This window comes from Bidens hawaiensis, unplaced genomic scaffold (assembly GCF_021521415.1).
Source record: "Bidens hawaiensis isolate Kalapana, Puna unplaced genomic scaffold, B.hawaiensis_p1.1 tig00024807_1, whole genome shotgun sequence".
In the NCBI taxonomy this organism is placed as follows: domain Eukaryota; kingdom Viridiplantae; phylum Streptophyta; class Magnoliopsida; order Asterales; family Asteraceae; genus Bidens; species Bidens hawaiensis.
The window spans coordinates 122,122-146,260 of NW_027493920.1; the positions used below are offsets into that span (position 1 = coordinate 122,122).

The window sequence follows — 24,139 nt, forward strand, 5'->3', positions numbered from 1 at the left end:
GTGGTTCATGCAACGTGTGACTCCGACCCTCAATGTTTTACAATGTGTTTTAATTGAAAGTCTGTCAAGTCGTGGTGATACAAGAATAAACAGCTTTTGGTTAGATTTGATTACGCATTTTGATTTATACGTTTAAACTGAAAGTCTGTCAAGTCATGGTGATACACGAATACCCAACTTTCGGTTCGATTTGATTACACATTTATTTATTTTATTAGAACATAAAAATTATGATGATTCATACAACATGTGATTCCAAAATACTCTATCGTTTGTATTGTGGTTTTGACAAGTCATTGGGATATGTGAATAGTCGAGTTTCAATTCGTTTTCTTTATTTGTATATATTCATTACTTCTTATACTTTAAATTAAAAATTCGAAAGGTCATGGTGATACATGAATAGTCGAGTTTCAATTCGTTTTCTTTATTTGTATATATTTATTTTTTCTTATACTTTAAATTAAAAATTCGAAAGGTTATGGTGATACATGAATAGTCGATTTTTCAATACTCGTTTTCTCGTATGTTTTAAATTGAGAATTCGAAAAGTCATGGTGATGCATAAATTGTCGATTTTCAAGTCATTTTCCTTAAATAATTCGTTGATTTTAGTTTTAATTGAAAATTCGAAAATTTATGGTGGTACATAAACACTCGATTTTCAATTCGATTTCATTACTCATATTAGATTTGTATTAATTCCGTGTTTTTATTTCAAAATTTGATGTATTCTTATCCAAAAATTTACGAGATTAGTACTGACTCATGAGCACTTCGATTTCGATTTCAATTTTTGTTCCATTCGATTTTACTTATATATTTATTTACATATTTATAGGTGGATTCCGATTTTAGGAATCTCTTATATAACGTTTCTTTTGATTTTGATATGAATTTCATATTTGCGTCCAATGTCACACGAATTGTTCACACTTTATGCCTTATTGTTCTCCTCGACGCTGCCCTCGAAACTCAACCCACAAAACGACAACCCAAATCTTCAAGCAATTGACCGTCGGAATCCCGACCATGACAAACCAAGATTCATTACCAACCACAACAATACATTCAAACCTCAAAGCTATACCTAAGTAAATCCAAACCCAACCTAACTCTTGGATACTCAAACCCAACCCAACCAAGATATTTACACGAGAACCCACTCTTTGTATAGCACAGACGATCCCCCCACTCCGCTACCACAATATCGAAATACTCCAAGCTGTGATAATTTCGGCCAACTCATCAACTTCTGCCTCATAACTATACAAACTCAACACTACATGTTTATTCTCACGACCTACTACCCAACCTTTTGCTCTGCCTTATACTAATGCTTCAAGCCTGCTACCATGGTAATAACCCGAGCACACCCGTTATAAAGCCTAACTTGTTTTCGCCATGCAATACCTTACCCCGCATCCTTGACCACCTAAAAAAAAAAAGTCTGCTCATTTTCCAACACAAATACTTAATATTTCAAACTCATAAATTTTTCATGCATAATTTTCCACGATTATCTCTTTCATAAGCATCTCTTACTTAAAAATTACAAATATTGATTTTTTTTAATTAGTCAATTAAAAATTATTTGTTCACAAGATATTAAGTATATTTAAGTAGTTTTCTCCAAAAGAAATTTTTATTTTAACAAAATGGGTTATTACCAATATTATTATTATCATTATTATTATTACCACTAATAGTATTATTATTATTATAAGTATTATTATTTCCATAAAATCTTCAAAATAAAGTATTTTACTTTAAGCAAATTCCTAAGCCTGTGAGGCTATTATATTATCACCAGAAGAGTTTCATTAACCAACAAGGCATTTTCGGCGACTCTCCATTTTCTAGGGCGCCGGCTAACAGAAAACTTTTCATATTAAAATTTAATAAAGTTTCACAAACTTTAGCGCTAGCTAAGAAATTCTTTGCTAATCATTAATATTTTACTTTGAGCATCATGATTTGCAATGAATTTTTTTACAAACGAACTTAAAAAAAATGAATTTTTTTTTCTTTCCTTTCTTTTTCAACGTCAATGAGTTTCGACTAAGAAAATCATGACACCGCTTCTAAACACCTATCTTACCACCATCCCATAATAACTTTAATACCCCAAAACCCACATTCGAGAAGACAAGCATCGCAAGCTACGTTTTGTTTTTCTTTCGTTCTTCTTCATATATATATATATGTATATATATATATATATTTATTTATTTATATATTGTATTAGTCTATTTGGACGTTTTCGAAACAATTTTATGTACCGATTTCTTTCAAAGATTGTTTACGAAAGTAACATTGAGTTTCAATACTCGTTAATTAGTGAACTATTTTCATTCATAGTTACATTTTTGAACGGGTTTACTTTGTTATTTCAATCTCGTGGTCTATAACCGATTTTCCATAAACGTAATCGTTTAGTGGGAGTTGGAGACTATGATCGCGTTTATACACATGTTGAGTTTATTTTTATTACACGAATTGTGTAGTCATATTGTTCTATTCCCGTCCAACGTTTGGTTCGGAACATTTTGTTATTCATAATCCCAATGTTTTACCAATTTGAGATCAATATTTTAATTCGATCTGAAATTTCGATTATTTTATTCTCAATGTTTTACCAATTTGAGGTCAATGTTTTACTTTGATCTCGAAGTTGCAATTATTTATTAATCTCAAGTGTGCCTTATTTCACGTTGATATTTTAATTTGTTTATCGAGTCATTATTGGCTATAAGAACTTACTTGATTCTTTTATTAAAGTTTCGTTATTATATCTTTTTCTCGGACCTAATGCTTATCGACTTACGTGTTTACATTTTTGGTAGCTAAACGCTACGTTTACTTAAAATGTTATTTTCAATTTTATTATTTCATGTTCATGATTTCAATTGATGTCATCCATTATTATAATTATTTCAATTCTAAGGTTTTCACATATGGTCTTATTATATTTTAAACCCACACAATGGGGCGAATTATGTGGACCATCCGACGATAAAGGTAATTATGGGTCGACACGTAATTATCCAAGTCCTCGCATGGAAGACATAATAAGTACGTTGTGTGTAATAACTCGAAACCTGAAATGATTTTGAAAGACATGACAAATGCAGTATGATAAGGGCATGGTGGATACGCCGCTGGTACATCCTATATATAAGTGTCCTTGTCATATTACCATTTGTGGCGTCTTTCGGGTCATTCAAAGATCGACGTTATTGTTTTATTTAAATATGTATATAAAAATTGATAAAACTTTTAAACAACTCCTCATGTGAGTTGTTTTCTTCTAAAATATTATTTTTATTTTAATTTCGGGACGAAATTTCTAAAAGTTGTGAATCCTGTAACATTCGTTACTTTTCAAACCCGAAAACACGACCCGTTTCGAATTTTTGGTTTTTGTTTATAAAGAATATATATTATTAAATTCTCAGGTTTCATTTCAATGTATTTTCCTCATCGTTTATTATTAATATAATATTCACAAAGAATTATATTCGTTTGTTTCTTTCTTTCATTTTGTTCAAAAATCAAACCTCCTAGATTTAAAGTTCATATTTAAACGACTCACAAATTAGTCGGATATAATATGAAAGCAATCCAAATATATTTATATTTTTAACAAGTTATATAACATACTTTAGCTCAAGGTTCAAATCGTAAATACACTATAATTTAGTTTTAAAGGAATCTTGAAAGTTGGAGGGCCTGTTATGTAATTTATTCAAAATATGTCATTAAACTAAATAATCACCCAACCCCAACCACCCAGTCCCGTTTTTCCGGCACGGCTGCCGGCGGCGACTGTCTTACTCCGGCGACCCTCAAATCAAGCCGTAATCCTCGCTTTTGACTCGTTTGATCAATATAACAACCATAGACCAACGTATTAAACACTAATCAATATACTAATTGCGTTGTAACATAACCATATCGTCAGTTAAGCCCGTGAAATTTGCCGAAAATTACGTGCAATAACATTAACGAGTATTAAACAATAAACGCCTCAATTGAACCTATAAATAACACCTAAACCACCGTCTAAACTCGCACACAACCTCGATTTAACTTAATATACTCTCTTTAACACCTATACGATTCATCCACCCCGCTTCCGACCAACTCGCCGTTCGCCATCTTCCCGTCACTATAACAGGTAACATGTATATGCTTTATGATCGTCTTAATCCAGTAAACGAAACCCCTATCATACATTGAAAGGATTAACGGATTTAGAAGACTAGGGTTTTGAGGAAGAAGAAGAACAAGAATGATTATTATAAATAAATTCTCTTCTGTTCTAAAACCAACCTACAGCTTAGCATACATGGTTTCATCTGTTTAATATTAACCAGGGGACCCGGGTTCGAACCCGGGTCATGGCACCTATTTTTTTTGGAATTGTTCTTTACTTTCTAAATCAAGATTTAAATTAACTAAAAATTGTTATAAATCAAATAAAATTATTTTAATTTAAATAAAGTAAGTATAATTTATATTTTATCTTTTTATCCAAGAACCGACTTTTGTTTTCGTCAAAATTTCACGAAAACCCGATTTATTACAATAGTGAACACATTTCCGTTAATATTATAATTTTTTTTTCTCGTCAACTTTAAATTCGCTAACAACGTTGTAAACGAGAATGAAATGAGACCAATAAATTCCGTTTCCGATGAATATTAAAACTCTCTTATAAATAATAAATTTTTAATTAAATAGTATTAGAATAATTTAAACCCTTAAAGTTAGTCTATATTTTGTCAATTTTATAATTTGCTTTTGTTCGTTAAACTTTATAATTCGTTAACAAAATCTCCTTCGAGATAAACCTGTCGTTAAAATTCCGTTAAAGTTTAAATATAATCTTACAATATTAAAATGTCATAGCATGCTTTATCATAATAAAATAACATTAAAATAATACAATATTCCGTTAACCAAATTATTTAACTCTTATTATCCCGCTAGATAGTCTTTACATTTTTGTATTTATTTTATTTATAGTTCGAGATGTTCGGCTGCTTCGGTTTCGTTGTTGTGCTTTCGATTTATATTTCAAGTTATCTTCGATTTCGAGGTGAGTTTCTCACAACCCCTTTTTAAACGTTTTCATATTTTGGGGTAGCATATGTATCTTATTACAAATTCAATGTATTACGATTTCACTTACAAACTACAATTCACTATATGGACTTGTGTGTTACTTGATTACTTGCTCGAATTTACTTGCACGTGGTAGCCTTAATAAGTATGATCATACGCCCCCCCCCCCTTTGCACTCAGGTCCATTTGTATCGAGTGGAAAAGGGCCTCATTATTCGAGTACGTTGGTTGTTACCAACTGGAAAGGACCTTACTTGCGCGATTACCCAAGTACGTTGGTTGATACCAACTGGAAAGGACTTTACTTCCTCGTTTGTCACTTGTCCATATATTGTATGAATTTTACGTATTATATCAAACTATGGGAATCTCACCAGCTATGTTCGTAGCTGACTTTATTTTATACATATGTTACAGGTGTAAAGATGTGAGGATGAACGTTAGAAGACCCATAGCATGCTTATAGGATATTCAAAGAAAACTTATTATTTTGTTTGTTTATTTGTTACAACTTGTATTATTTGATAAACTTGTGTTACATGATGATTTAAATGAAATAATGTTATTATGGTCACCTAATAGTGTCACGTGTGTTTGAGCAATCTGTACGTCACACTCGGGCGTTTCCGCTTTAGCCGGGGTGTTACACTGTTATAGCTGAAGTGGAGATTGTTGTGATTGGAATGTTTGTCGGTTGTGAAGTTTTGGGTTGATCGGTTTGTCAAAGGGAACTTGGATTGGGTACTAATAATGGATAAACCTAGAGAAAATGGAACTAGCGGGTGTGATGGCGACGATATAAGTGAGAAAAAAAAGAGGTCAGTGGCAAGTCATGTGAGCTATTACTTCTTTGGTTGATCTTCTGGTTAGGGTTTGCATTAACTAGTTATAGAACCCTTGGTATCGCTTGCTTTCCATGAAAGCCTCTACTGTTGTTATAACTGTTTGTCTAGAACTGTGATAATTACTTCTTGTTCATTTTGAATTGTGAATGCGGTTTTGTTCAGTGGTAATCAGGGCTAAAACATTTGAGAGGATCGAGATCTTGTGCTGGGTAAAGTTATTTTCTAGGGAAGTACAATTGGGGTTCATCTCATGAGTGTTGGTTTGGCATGGGTTAAGATAACATGGACCGTAAGAGCTGGGCAAAGATGACTTGGTGGGGTTGGATAGAGGTGTGGACATTCTTAGAGTTGATGTCCAAAGATAGGAAATTTTGCTTATAATAATGCATATTCGGTGATGCATTGGAACTCAGTGAAAAGAAGTGAAGACTCTTGGGTTTGAGATTCCGGTATACTTCATTTCATGTTACCCACTATAGTGTTGTATTGGTGAATCTTACGGTTGAGGACTTTGGGTAGGTACATGCTTTTGTATCGGCAGAAGGAGTGAACCAACTTCTGAGTAGTAAAGTCTTAACTTGCTGAATCTGGTAGAGCTAGGGGTTTCAAATTGCATACATGAAGCCTGGAGCCACGGGGATGTCAGCTTGAGTGTATTCAAGATCTGAACATGGTCGGGGTGTTGGTAAAAGTGGGAAGACGAGGGGTGTTCTGGGTTCCGTTCCAAAGCGATATTGGGTTCGAACACCAGGAATCCAAATGTGAAAATCTCTCCTTGGTATAGTCTGCTGATTTGTGGAGTCTTTACCCTCTGGATGTCTCTAGAGCCGGTAGTGCGAATCAGTGGGAGCCGGTTGAGATTGAGGATGTGTCATTCACAGGTTTTTTCATGACTGGGTCTATGATGACCAAATTGAAGCTTTTGGGAGTTTTAGTGGGACTTTGGGTAAACTGATGAAAGGGCCGCTGCAACTAGGTTGATTGGTTGAAATCTTAGCTTGCTCATAGAGAACTTGTGGCTTGGATAACTTCTATTGTTGAAGTTTTGGCATGTTCTTAGAACTTGAGACTTAGTGGATTTATGTTATTAAATATTACTAGAGTTGCTGGATGATAGGGTTAATTATTTTCTTGGATGGCAGGCTAGATTATTCGTAAGGTCTTCAAGTGGGAGATTGTTGGGTGTGAAGGCCTTAATGAGCCGGTTTTATTCAAATTAGATGCATATGGGGCTGGGTCTAATAATTTAAGACAAGAATTGCAGATATTGTTCTTTATGTTTGTACTCAGTTTCACACATCGTCCTCTGTCTTTAAAACTTATCTGTTTATCCTTTACGTTTACAAATCCAATAGAGTTTGTCATTTGACCCTAACCTAGTTAGTTTTCCTCGTTAAATCAGATTATTAGCCTTAAGTTATCACCGCCGAAAGAACATCACCGGCCACCTACCTCTTCGGAAGACCACCACTAGTCACCCACTCCACCGGAAGACCGTCATCGGTCTCTTGCATCTGCATATTTGATTGGCTTCTCCAACTTCTTTGATAGAGAACGGCCACCGACGACAACCCTCATCGTCTCTTTTGTTTTTCCGGTGATAGATGATGAAAACCCATATCTATGACCTCCACGAACATTGGCAACACCGTTTTCCAGCAGTGGTGCGTGGAACACCGTTTTTCCGCTGGTGGTGGCGACGATGTTCCTGGATGGAAACGAGGTCGTTGTTCTACTAAGATGCGATTACAGGTTGATAAAAATCAGGTGACACTAAGAAGTCATGATTGTTCAACTGAAAGACGGGATTCAGGTGTTGAACACTCCGAACTCAAAGGAAATTAAACTCCATTGTTGCAGGAACAAAGCTTTAGCTCACCAATAAGGAACTTGAATATAAAATTGAAGAAGAATGGGGATGGAGATGAGATTATAAAAATGAAAAAGTGAAAATGTGTAAAGGTGATGTGATGGTGGAGTGAGTGAGGGGTTTCAGATTTAGGGTATGTGTTTGGGGAAGATGAAGAAGGTAAGTGAAAAGACTTATCTACCCTCAAGTGACTTGCATGTGATCTAATTTAATGAAAAATTTTAACCGGGTTAAGGCCATAGGACAAATGCTGGTGGATTTGTAAACGTAAAGGATGATGAAACAGATCAATTTTAAAGATAAATGACGATAAGAGAAATTATACAAACATATAAGACAATTTTTGTAATTATGTCATAATTTAATTAGGACTCATTTATGTTTTCTTGGAGAACAATTTAGTTTCCTTACTTTTCTCCTATATATATTCATGTCATGTAGTTGTAATCTTTAGTTCTAAGTTAATAAAGAGAAACTCTAGTTGCAGTCTGTGGATGTAGGCTCCCACAGGACGAACCACGCTAAAATGCTTGTGCCGTTTATTATTTTTTGTACTGCGTGTGTATATCGTTTGTGCTCGTTTGTGTGTTGATTCGCTTCCAGACACCACTTTATTACTAACATCTTTAATAGGTTATATTTGCTTAATTTGAGTAATTAAGTTCATAACTTGATTCGTCTATTGATTTAGATTTTAGACATTTATGTAATAAAGTGATTACTTAGATTAGATACTGTTGGTTGATATTTTTTTTCAATAAGAATTTTTTTTTTTATAATAATTTATCATTAAAATCAAAACGATTACAATAAAGTGGCAGGCAAACGGGCAACAAGCTGCGCCACAACCCCTTTTTGAATAGCAAAACCAATTCTACTAAAAACAAAGCGTTGGGTCGTAAGAGACGACAAAGTACCATGAACGACACGCTAAACCCTGTTTAGAAAAATCACGGCCTCTGGGGCCAGAAACCCAAATGTATCAAAAGCAAAAGGGAGAAACACGTGTTGATTTTCTAAACAGGCTTTCTCATGTTTGGCAACTTTGCTCGATTCGGCCTTCAACGCAGCCTGACCCACAACAAATCCGCGGTCCCGGAGCCCAACATGAGGAGACACTCCTGTAAGGTCCACACAAGCGTGTTTCCCCCCTGCCCACTCAAACACAAGAATATCAGTCATTGTCAAATAAAAACGTAAAGCATGAATATAGTCATTCAAATATATTTTAACTTCGGCTAACTACAAACTTATTAATATATTATTACCGATCTTCTCATGCCCAGATGGAGTATTTATATCAAACTAGATTTCTATCCGGCGCGTTGCGTCAGGGCAGTTGGCAAAACCCCAGCATTGAAATCCTGGCGTTGGTAAAACCCGAGCATTACGACGATGAGTTGACACGAATTCAGTCAATACCAACTTAAGGTATCGGAATTAAAACAAAAGGATCGGTAAAACTCGGGCGTTGCGGTGGTGAGTCGGTAAAACCTGAGCGTTGTTGGTCTCGGTATTTGTGGTGGTAAATCGATACAAATTTAATTTGTTTCAATTATGCTCGTTACGATACTGGAACTACGAAACAAAATAAAAATACAAAAAAAAAAACTTTGTCCAATATCGGACCGCCACTTGGACCAATAAGATGCTAGCGACGCCAAACTTCAAATTTAATTTGTTTCAATTATGCTCGTTACGATAATGGAACTACGAAACAAAATAAAAATACAAAAAATAAAAACTTTGTCCAATATCGGTCCACCATTTGAACCAATAAGATGCTAGCGTCGCCAAACTTTCAAATTATATATAATAGATAATAGGTTTTTAAAAATAGACCTTGACATTTTAGTTAAATTTAGGGCACCAAAAAACTTGAGTGTGCCTCTTCTTTTCCAAACAAGTAGGAGATTGAGTTATAATCCCTCTAGAAAATAAATCCCACCTGAGTGATTTTTGTTCTCCAAACTAGGGGCGGTAATATATGTAGGTTGCATATACGTAAAAAAAATTACAGAATTTTTTACGCACCGAGTCGAATTATTACACATGTGTAACGGACGTTTAAATTTGTGTAATCACTTATATTTTTATTCTCTCTCATACTTTAATTTTTTAATCATATTTAATTTCAATCATATAATCTAATCTATTTAATTAAATATGCGGTCAAGAATGAAGTTCTTAAACCTTAACAAGGTTCTCAAAATATCCATCCCCTAAAACCCAATACATATATATATATATATATATATATATATATATATATGATGCGTATCATTACAGAACTGATAAATTATTTAAGAACTTAAAGGAACTATTAATAACTAATGTTTTTTATAAAAAAAACTTTGTATCTTAATTCCCAGCAAGAAAATCATATGTTTTTCAAAGTCTACGTTAAAGATCATCTACATTTAGATATACTTCTTTCAATTTCATCGTCAATGTGAAACATCTATTTTATCATAGTAGGTATAACCAAAAGGGTTGGATTCAAATCTAGTGTTCTTTTAAAAAATGAAAAGAAAAATATTTCTCAAAACTAATATTGCATGCCGGACATTTACGTGGCCAATGGATTACATGATTAATCATCCATTAAATAGCTTAATTATAGCAATCTCTATAGTTAAGATGCCTCTAATATTTTTTAAATCTTTAACCAATAATGAATATATAATCCAAGTATTACGTTCATGATTGACTTTCAAAAAAGAATATTGCTTATCATCAACTTGTGTTTACATTTAAGAAATGGAATGTGAAATCTAATTTGAGATCATTGGATCAAAAAAATTATAAAATTTGACGTCACCCGTTATAAAACTAGGTGACGTTACCCCTGCATAGCACACTGGAGAGAGAAACAAATACAAAAAAATAAACTTGAACTTTAAAACTCATGGTAAATTCTAAATGAGAATCACTTTTGAGTTTTAAAAACTCAAAAGAACTTAATGTAACATTTATTTTTAAATTTTTTTACACATATTTAATATATGTAGGTTGCATATACGTAAAAAAATTACAGAATTTTTTACGCACCGAGTCGAATTATTACACATGTGTAACGGACGTTTAAATTTGTGTAATCACTTATATTTTTATTCTCTCTCATATTTAATTTTTTAATCATATTTAATCTCAATCATATAATCTAATCTATTTAATTAAATATGCGGTCAAGAATGAAGTTCTTAAACCTTAACAAGGTTCTCAAAATATCCATCCCCTAAAACCCAATACATATATATATATATATATATATATATATGATGCGTATCATTACAGAACTGATAAATTATTTAAGAACTTAAAGGAACTATTAATAACTAATGTTTTTTATAAAAAAAACTTTGTATCTTAATTCCCAGCAAGAAAATCATATGTTTTTCAAAGTCTACGTTAAAGATCATCTACATTTAGATATACTTCTTTCAATTTCATCGTCAATGTGAAACATCTAATTTATCATAGTAGGTATAACCAAAAGGGTTGGATTCAAATCTAGTGTTCTTTTAAAAAATGAAAAGAAAAATATTTCTCAAAACTAATATTGCATGCCGGACATTTACGTGGCCAATGGATTACATGATTAATCATCCATTAAATAGCTTACTTATAGCAATCTCTATAGTTAAGATGCCTCTAATATTTTTTAAATCTTTAACCAATAATGAATATATAATCCAAGTATTACGTTCATGATTGACTTTCAAAAAAGAATTTTGCTTATCATCAACTTGTGTTTACATTTAAGAAATGGAATGTGAAATCTGAATTTGAGATCATTGGATCAAAAAAATTATAAAATTTGACGTCACCCGTTATAAAACTAGGTGACGTTACCCCTGCATAGCACACTGGAGAGAGAAACAAATACAAAAAAATAAACTTGAACTTTAAAACTCATGGTAAATTCTAAATGAGAATCACTTTTGAGTTTTAAAAACTCAAAAGAACTTAATGTAACATTTATTTTTAAATTTTTTTACACATATTTAATATATGTAGGTTGCATATACGTAAAAAAATTACAGAATTTTTTACGCACCGAGTCGAATTATTACACATGTGTAACGGACGTTTAAATTTGTGTAATCACTTATATTTTTATTCTCTCTCATACTTTAACTTTTTAATCATATTTAATCTCAATCATATAATCTAATATATTTAATTAAATATGCGGTCAAGAATGAAGTTCTTAAACCTTAACAAGGTTCTCAAAATATTCATCCCCTAAAACCCAATACATATATATATATATATATATATGATGCGTATCATTACAGAACTGATAAATTATTTAAGAACTTAAAGGAACTATTAATAACTAATGTTTTTTATAAAAAAAACTTTGTATCTTAATTCCCAGCAAGAAAATCATATGTTTTTCAAAGTCTACGTTAAAGATCATCTACATTTAGATATACTTCTTTCAATTTCATCGTCAATGTGAAACATCTAATTTATCATAGTAGGTATAACCAAAAGGGTTGGATTCAAATCTAGTGTTCTTTTAAAAAATGAAAAGAAAAATATTTCTCAAAACTAATATTGCATGCCGGACATTTACGTGGCCAATGGATTACATGATTAATCATCCATTAAATAGCTTACTTATAGCAATCTCTATAGTTAAGATGCCTCTAATATTTTTTAAATCTTTAACCAATAATGAATATATAATCCAAGTATTACGTTCATGATTGACTTTCAAAAAAGAATATTGCTTATCATCAACTTGTGTTTACATTTAAGAAATGGAATGTGAAATCTGAATTTGAGATCATTGGATCAAAAAAATTATAAAATTTGACGTCACCCGTTATAAAACTAGGTGACGTTACCCCTGCATAGCACACTGGAGAGAGAAACAAATACAAAAAAATAAACTTAACTTTAAAACTCATGGTAAATTCTAAATGAGAATCACTTTTGAGTTTTAAAAACTCAAAAGAACTTAATGTAACATTTTTTTAAATTTTTTTACACATATTTAATATATGTAGGTTGCATATACGTAAAAAAAATTACAGAATTTTTTACGCACCGAGTCGAATTATTACACATGTGTAATGGACGTTTAAATTTGTGTAATTACTTATATTTTTATTCTCTCTCATACTTTAATTTTTTAATCATATTTAATTTCAATCATATAATCTAATCTATTTATTCATATAATCTAATCTATTTAATTAAATATGTGGTCAAGAATGAAGTTCTTAAACCTTAACAAGGTTCTCAAAATATCCATCCCCTAAAACCCAATACATATATATATATATATATATATATATATATATATATGATGCGTATCATTACAGAACTAATAAATTATTTAAGAACTTAAAGGAACTATTAATAACTAATGTTTTTTATAAAAAAAACTTTGTATCTTAATTCCCAGCAAGAAAATCATATGTTTTTCAAAATCTACGTTAAAGATCATCTACTTTTTTTTTTTTCATTTTTTATACCACTCCAAAGATTCATTAAGAATTATAAAGGGCCATAAAAATTGATTATCTTTAACAAACGGGGATTGAACTGGATTTACAACTTTATAACCGAATAGCAAGCAAATTCACAATTATTTTATATTGTATAGATTTTATCCCCCGTATTACGGGGGATGTTTTACATTATTCGTTTTTAATATTTATATATATATATATATTTGGATTTTAATTTTATTTATTGTAAGAAAGTTAATAATTAATATACTATGATGAAATGGTTTCACAAATAAATGATATGTTATAATCCGGTTTAAAAGCTATCTGGGTTTGGTGATACCCATTACCCGTTTATTTTATTTATTATAAAATTGTTTCTTAATTATAAATAATATCTTTTTTTAAAATAAAATAGGATATTAATTTTTAGTATATTCCTATTTTCTAAAATTTTCATATCAAATATTTGATGAGATTATTTTTTAATATAATGAGATGTTATAACCCGTTTAAGAGCTATCTAGGTTAGGTGAGACCTTTATCCGTGAATTCGGGTCAAATGCGTGAGAAGCCTTCATTTACAAATAAAGTAATCTGATGGCTTGAGAAAATGGTTGTTTTACATTTTTCGTTTTTTAATATTTATTTTTTGGATTTTAATTTTCTTTATTGTAAGAAAGTTAATAATGTGGTTATGGTTTGATGATGAAAGAGTTTCATAAATAAATGATATGTTATAATCCGTTTAAAAGCTATCTGGATTTGGTGACCTATGACCCGCTTATGGTTTTTACTATAAAATTGTTTATTAATAATAAATAATATCTTTTTCTTTTTAAATTGGATCTTAAATTTTAGTATATTCCTATTTTGTAGGATTTTCATATCAAATAATTTGTAAGATTAATTTTTAATTTAATGAGTTGCTATAACCTGTTTAGGAGCTATCTGGTTTTGGTAAGACCCATATCCATGAATTTGGGTTAAATCAATGAGAGGCCTCCATTTAAAAATCAAGAAATCTGGTGGCTTTCATAAAAGAGGGGAGCGACCACATCACGACACATAGGATTTTTTGGTTTTCGTTTATATATATTATAGATATTAATCAAACTTGTTGGTTGATAATCCAAAATTAAAGTAGGGTTAGAGACCTTTGGGATAAGCGTGATGAATGATGCATTGCATCTTTTGGGATTCGGTGATTTTGGAAAGAATCTATAGCGCATGCCATAACATCATTTTGCATCAATGACCAATGTTTCTTATAAAAAACAAACGAAAATCCATCCGGTCCCGGGGCCTTATCACTGCCACATTCCCATATAGCTTCTCGAACTTCCCTGAGAGAAGGAATCATTTCAAGAAATCTAACCGAGAAGGAATTAAATTCTTAAAAACATTGTCTTGCTCTATTAAATTTAATTTCCTCGAAATGTTTGAATATACCCGCATGGATTGATAAAAAAAAATCTTTAATTTCATCTTGGTTCGATCTCCACATACCCCTCGATGTTGGATCCCCATTATCGTTGTTTGTCTTCTCTTTTTGTTAATCAAAGCATGAAAAAACCTCGTGTTTTCATCACCTTCATTAGCCCATTTAAGCTTAACGTTTTGTAAAAGTTCTTTATTCTTCAAATTTTCAATCCCTTACAACTACACCCATATAGTCTTTCTCGCTTCATTATTTTTTTTAACTTAAATCCCATTTTCTAACTCCCCTTCGATGATCTCCATTTGGGAATAAAGATCCTTTTGTTTTCCGGTCTCCATCAGTTTTCTATTCGCATTTCAAATCTTCAACTCCGTTTTGACCAATTTCAGTTTTTCTTTAAGAGTTAGAATGAGAATTGCACCCTTCATTCCCCTAAGCCTCGAGGACCACCTATTCATATAAATCAAATTAATTAAAAGTTAGGGTGCAGAGGGCACAACCAAGAGGGCACAACCAAAAGATTTTCAGACTACCATAAGATCCAACCGATCTTTCACTGTCATCTCAGTTTTACCCTAAAGTACTCTAAGGTGTGGCACCACCTGCCACTCCTTTCAATCACCCTTAAGAATTTTAATTTATAATTAAAATTTACTAATAAATTAAAAGTTTAAAAACACAAAAATAAATAAAAATTAAATTCAAAATAAAATAAAATAAAATCTATGCATTTTTATTTATTTTTTTGTTTTTAAATTTATAATTTATTAATAAACTTTAATTAAAAGTTAAAAAATTGTTTAGGGTGATTTAAAGGTGGACTTATATTTTCAGTTTTTAGCTTTAAGAAGTTTTGATATTTATGAAAGCTTGATTTCTACTTATGAATTTTAATAAATTTTATACATGAAATGAATCAACTAATTTGTATAAACTAGCAAGTTGCCTTTAGATTTTCCAATCACAGCTAATTGTCCAAAGTTTAAGTTGATGGGGTCGCTTTTGCCAATTATACATGTCGCCCGATTCTTTAATAAATAGTTTTTTGTTGACGTTGACTTAACTTCATGTCTATATATTCAGGGCTAAAGCCTTGAGACTTCCATTCATCACCTTTGATCAGAGTTGAAAGATAGCTGATTCAATAATCATGGGTATATTGGCTCATTATATGTTCCTGTGATTCTATTTCATTTATATTATTTACTAATAGATATGATATGGCAGCCTAAAGGATGAGCCACCCAAGCACAAGCTCTGGTCCTGCAGTTCCAACCACTCCGGAGAACCATACGATTTCGATTCCTCCTTCAGTGCTACCAGAAAAAAAACTACCTTGTTTGGATCTAATTCAAGGTAATTAATCTCTCAAATGTTTTGTTTGTTTTGTTTTATGGATATATGTTTCATGTAAGATGTGTTTTTTTTTAAGAGCAACGTTAAACTACAAGAATACGTGAAGTAAGCACCGACAAAATATAATATAGAAAGGTTACTGGTCTAAAGTTAAAACCCAAAAATGAGGCAAATTGTAACTGACCAGATTGTTTAAATTGAAGGAACTAGTAGAGACAAATACATTGAACGCGGTATTCCACTTTACGAAGCAGCCATCAAAGGAGATTGGAAGTCTGCTGAATGCATTCTTGAGAAACAGCCAGATCTGATAGGTTATGCTATCACTGAAAACATGGAAACGGTGCTTCATGTTGCAGCTTCAGCAGAGAGGACCAAGGCTGTGGAAGACTTTGTGACAAATCTTGTACAATTGATGGAAAGGGAGGATCTTGAGCTACAAAATAAAAACGGGGAAACTGCCCTCAGTTTAGCAGCTCAGGCAGGAAACATTGAAACAGCAAAGATAATGGTGGAAATGAATCGGGGATTGATTGAAATCCCTAATGACAATAAACTTAAGCCACTCTATATGGCTGCTTTATTTACGAATGCTGATATGGTGAGTTATCTGTATGATAACTCTAACCAGATGAGGGGTGATTATTGGGACAACAGGAATCGGGGTTGGGTCCTACAAAAGTGTGTTGAAGGTGAAATCTTTGGTAAGTAGTTCTTTCATGTTGGCATTTAATTAGCAAGTTTTCTTTTCTTGTCCGTTTACTTTTATGCGTCAACCTATTCAACTCCTCTGATAAAGCGATCATATATTCTTGTGCAGATGTTGCTATAAAAATACTTAATGATCGCCCTGAATTAACTAATAAGAAGGGTTTGCTTACCGACATTCTCTTAGCTTTGGCTAAAAATACTAAGGTATTTGAAGGAGAAAAACCAAATTTTGTCATCAGATTCATCAAGTCAAGTAAGTTTGTGCTCTCCTTGTTAAATGTTCTTAGCATCATCATACTTTCGACACATGAACACTAATGCTTGTGATTTGGAGGTGTAGTTACAACTGATCTCACCTCTATCTATTAGCTTCTACGAAGCAGTAGTTTATTCTATTCATTCTATTAATTTTTTAAACGTTTTATGTGTTAAATACATTAACAAAACCAAAGAATGTGGTAGTCTCTGTTTGTTGGATGATTGGAATTTCAACTATCAGTATAAAAATTTTAAAACTTAATAACTAATATTCTGTTATAGTTATACACAACTAATATCCAGATACTTATGCCAATTTATCTCTTTGTATACAATATGATGGTCTTCTTGATTGTTCTTTTTTCCCGTTTTGCGTGTCAATGCAGGTTCCCGTGAAAAACAAAGTGAATTAGCCCTGAAATTACTAAAAATAATATGGGAAAAAATTGCCAAAATGTCAAAGACCGATATTGATGACATACTCCGAGGGCCGGGTGTTGACCTTAGTAAGGAAAAAAAAGATAAAGAATGTGAAGCTCTGCCATGCTTACAAAAAATTCTGGAAAAAATGGACATGATGATGCCTAAGAGCGAGACTGTAACTCAAAATCAAGAAAAGAAGAGCGAGACTGTAACTCAAAATAAAGAAAATAAGAGCGAGTCTATAACTCAAAATAAAGAAAAGAAGAGCTATCCTACCCGAGTACTTTTTGTTGCTGCCAAAGCGGGCAACACACGTTTTATAACCGAGATTATTCGCTTGTATCCTGACGCGATATGGAAAGTAGATGACAAAAACAAAACTATCTTTCACTTAGCCATCAAACGTCGTCAAGCAAAGATCTACAATTTGTTATATGAGATTGGTGCGATGAAAGATTTAATAACTCCGATAAAAGACGCAAAGGGTAATAACATGTTGCATATGGTTGCAAAGAGTGGTAAGGAAAATAGATTTCAAGATTTGTCTGGAGTTGTCTTACAAATGCAACGAGAGTTGTTATGGTTCAAGGTATACCTTTCTTTTGTAGTTTATATATCATCTTTCCTCTTTCATATGTTCTTAAGATCCACTTGGATGCGAAACGTATAATAATGTTGCAAAAACTCTAAGCTTGAAAGGAAAACAAGTACTATGCATTCCTCCTTCTAAATCATTTTATTTAAGAATTCTTAATTATTAATTAATAGTTTCTTAAATATTCATATTTAATACATTACGTACTTACGATTTTTTTAAGTACAACAAAAAAATTGTTTTAGGGCAATTTTTACGTGACATCTTAACTGTTTGACCGAAACGGTTTTGACGTACAAAGAAATTAGTTTTGAATCATTAAATGACTTGATATTCCAGGAGGTAGAGCAAATGATCCCACCTCAGTATAGACAAAAGAAGAATAATGCTGGTGAAACACCAAAAGACTTGTTCACTAAAAAACATGCAGACTTGGTAACAAAAGGAAAGGAATGGATGAAAGATACAGCATCACAGTGTATGGTGGCAGCAACCCTCATAGCCACCATCGTGTTTGCGTTTGCTTTTACGCTTCCTGGAGGTTACAACCAGGACACTGGTATTCCGTTCTTCCGCAAAGAACCATCCCTCATTATTTTTGTGATTGCTGATGCAATTTCTTTAATATCCTCGTCAACCTCGGTCCTCATATTCTTGTCTATCCTCACATCACGTTATGCTGAACATGATTTCTTGGCTTCATTACCCCGCAAACTAATATTTGGTATTACAACGCTCTTCCTCTCTATTGTAACTATGATGGTTGCATTTAGTGCGAGTTTCTTTGTACTTTATAATAAAAAGGTGGAGTGGGTCCCAATCACTATCACTAGTTTGGCTGTCCTGCCAGTCATTTTGTTCATTATACTGCAATTCCGTCTTGTGAACATATGGATCTAAATATCTCTTTAAGCCCAAGAAACGCATTCTTTACTATTAATCAAAACCTTTGTTACATGTTTTTTCCTTGCAACATTCATGCATTTATCATCCTCTTTTATTGTCCTTATATGCTTTTATTTGTAAACTTGTAATCATTTCGAGTAAAATAAGTTTTGATTTGTTTAGTCAGTTCCTTCAATTTGTTATCACTTTGATAAACACACATGTCCATGTTGGAAGGTTTAAGATATGCGACTCAATATCCATTGCATAGCATCTAATTGGCTAAATAACGACCTGTTACATAGATGTATGCTATTTATGTTTATTTAGTAATTGGATCTTATTACTTCTTTATATGACCTAAATAAGTTTGATAGGTCTTTTGAATCGACGCATGTGAATTAAAGTATTAGTTTATTAATTTTGTATTTGAAGCAAAGGTGTAAATAGGCTAAACAAATTTATAAATTTCAATCGTTCTCAACTTAAGTTTGCTTAGCCTCAACTTTTGCTCAATGAATCCTAATAAACTTTTAAACTTCATTATTTTTTTTAACTAAAGCATATTTAATAATATGGGAATTTTCGATTTCTAAAACCTTCATCGTTTGAAAATAGATCTACAATCTATATCGTAGAGATCAGAGTTAATTTATCTATTCGTTTTCTAAATTTTGAAACGTCTTAGAAAATGATGGAACAAAGACTTATATGTATTTCTTATGTGTTCATCGAACATTACAGAGCCAAATAAATAGAATTATACAATGTCATAATATAAGAAAAGCCAATAAGTAAGGTTACAATTACGTGACTGTAATCAGACAAGATATGAGGTCAAAGGACTTTGAAAGGAAGGAAATAATTACTCCAATACTCCCCCTCAAGTTGGAGTGTGTAGGTTTCTAACACCCAACTTGCCAAGGAGAAAGTGAAGTTGTTGAGCACTTAATCCCTTCGTTAGCAAGTCAGCAAGTTGCATGTTGGTGTTGATGTAAGTGGGCTGAATGTCTTTAGAATCGACTCGTTCACGAACAAAATAACAGTCCATCTCAACATGTTTTGTTCTTTCATGAAAGACGGGGTTATTTGCAATATGGAGGGCTGTTTGGTTATCGCAATACAATGGAGTAGGACTGTCCAAAGGAACGCCCAATTAAGTTAAAAGTAATATTGTAAAAGTAGGTTTACAAGTCCGAGTACTCCCCGAGTAATCGCAACAAGGTACGTCACCGAGGGGAGTTTCTTTAACTCCGCCTAGTTACTAAGAATTGATTAAAGATGGTCAACCTCAGCCAGAATCACATTTAGTCGGTGGACTTAAGCCGATTTTGACTTAGAAAATAAAACATAATTCTTATTTCTATAATATTAAAGAAAAAATATCATTTTTTTAATTAATGATTAGTATTTCTTAGAATAATTTATTGTGTTTTTCTTCTATGTATATTGATATTTACATATGTTGTTATAAATATTAGTAAAATAATGATATTTGATATATATATAATATCCAAAAATTAATTTTCTTTATATTTACCATGTCCGAGTACTCTCCGAGTACTCCTGAGTACTCCGAGTACACCCAACACCCTAGTCAACCGCCTAGGGTCTGCCTAGCGACTTTTGCAACCTTGGTTAAAAGACATCTAACCCATAGGACCTCGCTGACCGTAGAAGCCATTGAACGATACTCGGCTTTTGTAGATGAACGGGAAACCACTGATTGTTACTTTGTCTTCTAAGATATTGGTGTCCCACCCAAGAGAAGCAAGTAACATGTACGAGATCTGCTCATGTAGGGGCACCCAAGCCAATTAGAGTCACAATAAGCGGTTAAGTTGCAACCTTCCTCCCGTAGGAGAAGAACACTTGGGCTTGAATCACTTTCTCGACCACGCGCTTAGTTTCTTGAACACTCTTCATTGTACTTTGAATTTTGGAACTTGGATCTTTGATTGGAATCTGACTCGTAACCGGCTTGTCTTCTTTCAGTCCAATCCTTTGAAGATCCCAACCTGCAAAATTCTTCATTCCAATGCTATTTCGTTTATCGGGACTTGTTATCTTGAGGCTAATCTTGTATAATCGGTCCTTGGTCCTTGTCGCCTTCATCAAAAGCTTACCTGTATCATCTTTAATGGTTAGCAAATCATGTTTCATGTGAATCTCGCATCCACCTTCCGTTGCTTGACCAAGGCTTATGATATTGCATTGTTGGCTTGGGATGTAGTAGACATCAATCAACAGGCGCTGCTCCCTCGTTTTCCCTTCAATTAAAACCGACCCTTTTTCCCGAATATCAATACAAGATTCATCTCTGAACTTCACCGTTCCCGTTTCTTGTTCATTCAATTCATAAAAATACACTTTATTACCCGTTATGTGATTCGATGCTCCGTTGTCGAGATACCAAACATCTTTCTCCATCGGCTTGGTTTCGAAACGCTTTGGAATCACACCATCTTCATTCAGTAAAACCGTCTTTTGATCACCTTTAATCATAAATAAAGATGGATCAAAATCATTAACTTTGTTCAAATTAGATTCTTCCTTTTTCTTCATACGTTCCGGGCACATAGATGCAAAGTGACCAAACTCATCACAACGGTAACACTGAACCTGTTATCTATCCTTTCTTCCCCTTTGACGATCATTGGTTCTTCTTTGTCCATTATGACTTGGCCCACGATCTTGACCACCTCGGTTTTCGCAACCATCTTGGTCCTCATCATCTCGGTTTTGACCTTCGGTTTCACGGCCTCTTCCACGCCCCTGTGAACTCGGCCAACCCTTACCTCGGCTACCGGACTGATCACACGACTTGCCTTTGTAACTACTTTCCGATCGATTGAAAAGTAACTGACCTTGCGAATTCGAAGCTCGTTCTCTCCCAATACGTTCCTCAAATGCCTTAAGTCTTCTAATAGCATCTTCAAACATCAAACTATCGAGATCAACACTTTGTTCGATTGAGGCTACTAGTTGAAAGTACTTATCTGGAACCGCATCCAGTAACTTCCTCACTAAGACATCTTGCTCGAACACGTGACCTAGACTCGTTGCCTTTGAAACCATACTTGTTATTTTTTCTGCAAACTCGTCAACAGTCTCGTTTTCCGCCATCTTAAGTTTCTCAAATTCATTTTTCAAAGTTAGCAGTCGAGCCTTTTGAACCCGCTCGGCTCCAACATACCGTGCCTTCAAAGTCGTCCATATTTCTCGGGCATTCTTGTACTGAGAAATCTGAAGAAGAATATCACCATCCATCACTTGAAACAAAAACGATCTTGCCGTTTTATTCTTCTTCTTATCAATAACCACACCCTCTTGTGGTTGAACAACATCCCATAGGTCTTGATCATTCAAGATCTCTTCCAACACAATCGTCCATGTGATGTAATTAGTTCCATTTAGCTTTGCAACCTGTAACGAAATCCCCCCACTCGCTTTGGGTTGGATTATTGGTCTTCCTTCGTCACCTGCCATTGACGTCGACAAACCCCTTTGCTCCACTTCTTTGGAACAAACACAAACCAAATAATCTGAACAACTTTTCAGAATCGAACCCGCTTGTTCACGAAATAAATCACACCTTGGTTAAAACCTAACTCGTTCAACCCGTGTAAAAAAACAAACTTTGAATCAAACCTACTCGTTCGTGAACCCGGTTAACGAATACCTCTCGAAAAACCGAATCGCCAATTGTTGTCTTCGAAACAAAAACCAAACCTTTTTTGACTTTTGCTTTCTTCAATAAAAATAATAATAATAACTCAACTATTATTTTCTTCTTTCAATTCGTTGTAACAGTAGCACCAATTCAAGAATCAAAATATGAGTTTTTTTCTCGAAACCTGTGCACATCCAATCTCAACAAATAATAGTATTTCTTTTGAATTGCTTTGCACTGGTTAGAAAACTCCACTTCAACAGAGTATCCGATCGGAACCCACCGCCAGAAACTTTTGACTTTTGCAATACCTCTTTAATCATAAAAGCACGATCGCCGATCACGATTGACAGATCCTTCTTGGTTCGTAAGCCCTTCTTGGTTCCGATGCGCGATTGATAGCTCCTCCTCAAGCCACCGCTCGCCACCGACCGATTATCGATTTCTTGAACTTGGCTCTGATACCAATTCAAGTCCCAGATCGATAATCAAACACCAAACACCAAGTAAACGAACAACTCTCGTTTATAATAATCAGAAAATCTCACTCAAAAAACTGATTACAAACCCTAACTCGGTTTGACTCTTGATGAACCCTAACTCGGTTGCATCTACTTCTATTATTCTAATGTCTAACCATAACTCGGCTTATATAAACTAACCTAACTTTCTAGCCAAGACATTACCAAATATAATAAACCCTAATAATTCTTAGGCTGGGCTTTACACTTGGGCCAAACAACAATTGTGCCAACACAATCTAGATGTAAATACTAAAGAATATGCATGAAACTTAACATATATGGATTTTGATTAAAGATTTGAAACGATTATGAAGTATGGATTAAAACATGTTTAAAGGTGAAAACGCAAGTTTAATATAGTGGATATCTTATCTTAAACTTAATAATAAATACATGTTCATAAAACACGTTAGTATGACCAAGATGTGATTTTTGACCTGAAGTATTTATATAGTGTATTCGTTTGAAATATAACTTCTTATGGACAAATTTATATATTCCAAATTAATCGATTTTTATGAAAATAATGATGATTTGGGGTTTTTAAATCCTAAACATGCCTATATAAAATATGTTGGTTAATACGGGATTTTATGGCACGAAATATGGATTTGTTAAGAATTACACATACACATGTTACCTGGTAAAAGTTAGAAGAAATGACTTCCAAAGATGTATAAATATAAGAAATTATAAATCAAAAGATTATAATATAACATGAAATGAAAGTACAAGTTTTAGGTAACAAAATAATAAACATATGTATAAATATATTTCGAAGAAAGTAGACAGGCTAAACATAAAAATAATAGGTATGGCAATATGGAAATCTATTGGAAAAAATATATCTATCTTCATTTTTAGAGAATAAAGATCACACTAGAAGGAGAATCTTCTACAAAAAAATATATATATAATTTTGCTCAACCAAGCAATATTGTTGGACAAACAACAAATATA

At 32.9% G+C, this 24,139-nt stretch overlaps 1 pseudogene; it reads left to right on the forward strand.

The window, feature by feature from the left end:
- The first annotated feature begins 15,989 nt into the window (after positions 1-15,989).
- On the forward strand, positions 15,990-19,037 carry LOC143569949 (uncharacterized; annotated as a pseudogene).
- The last annotated feature ends 5,102 nt before the right edge of the window (positions 19,038-24,139 follow it).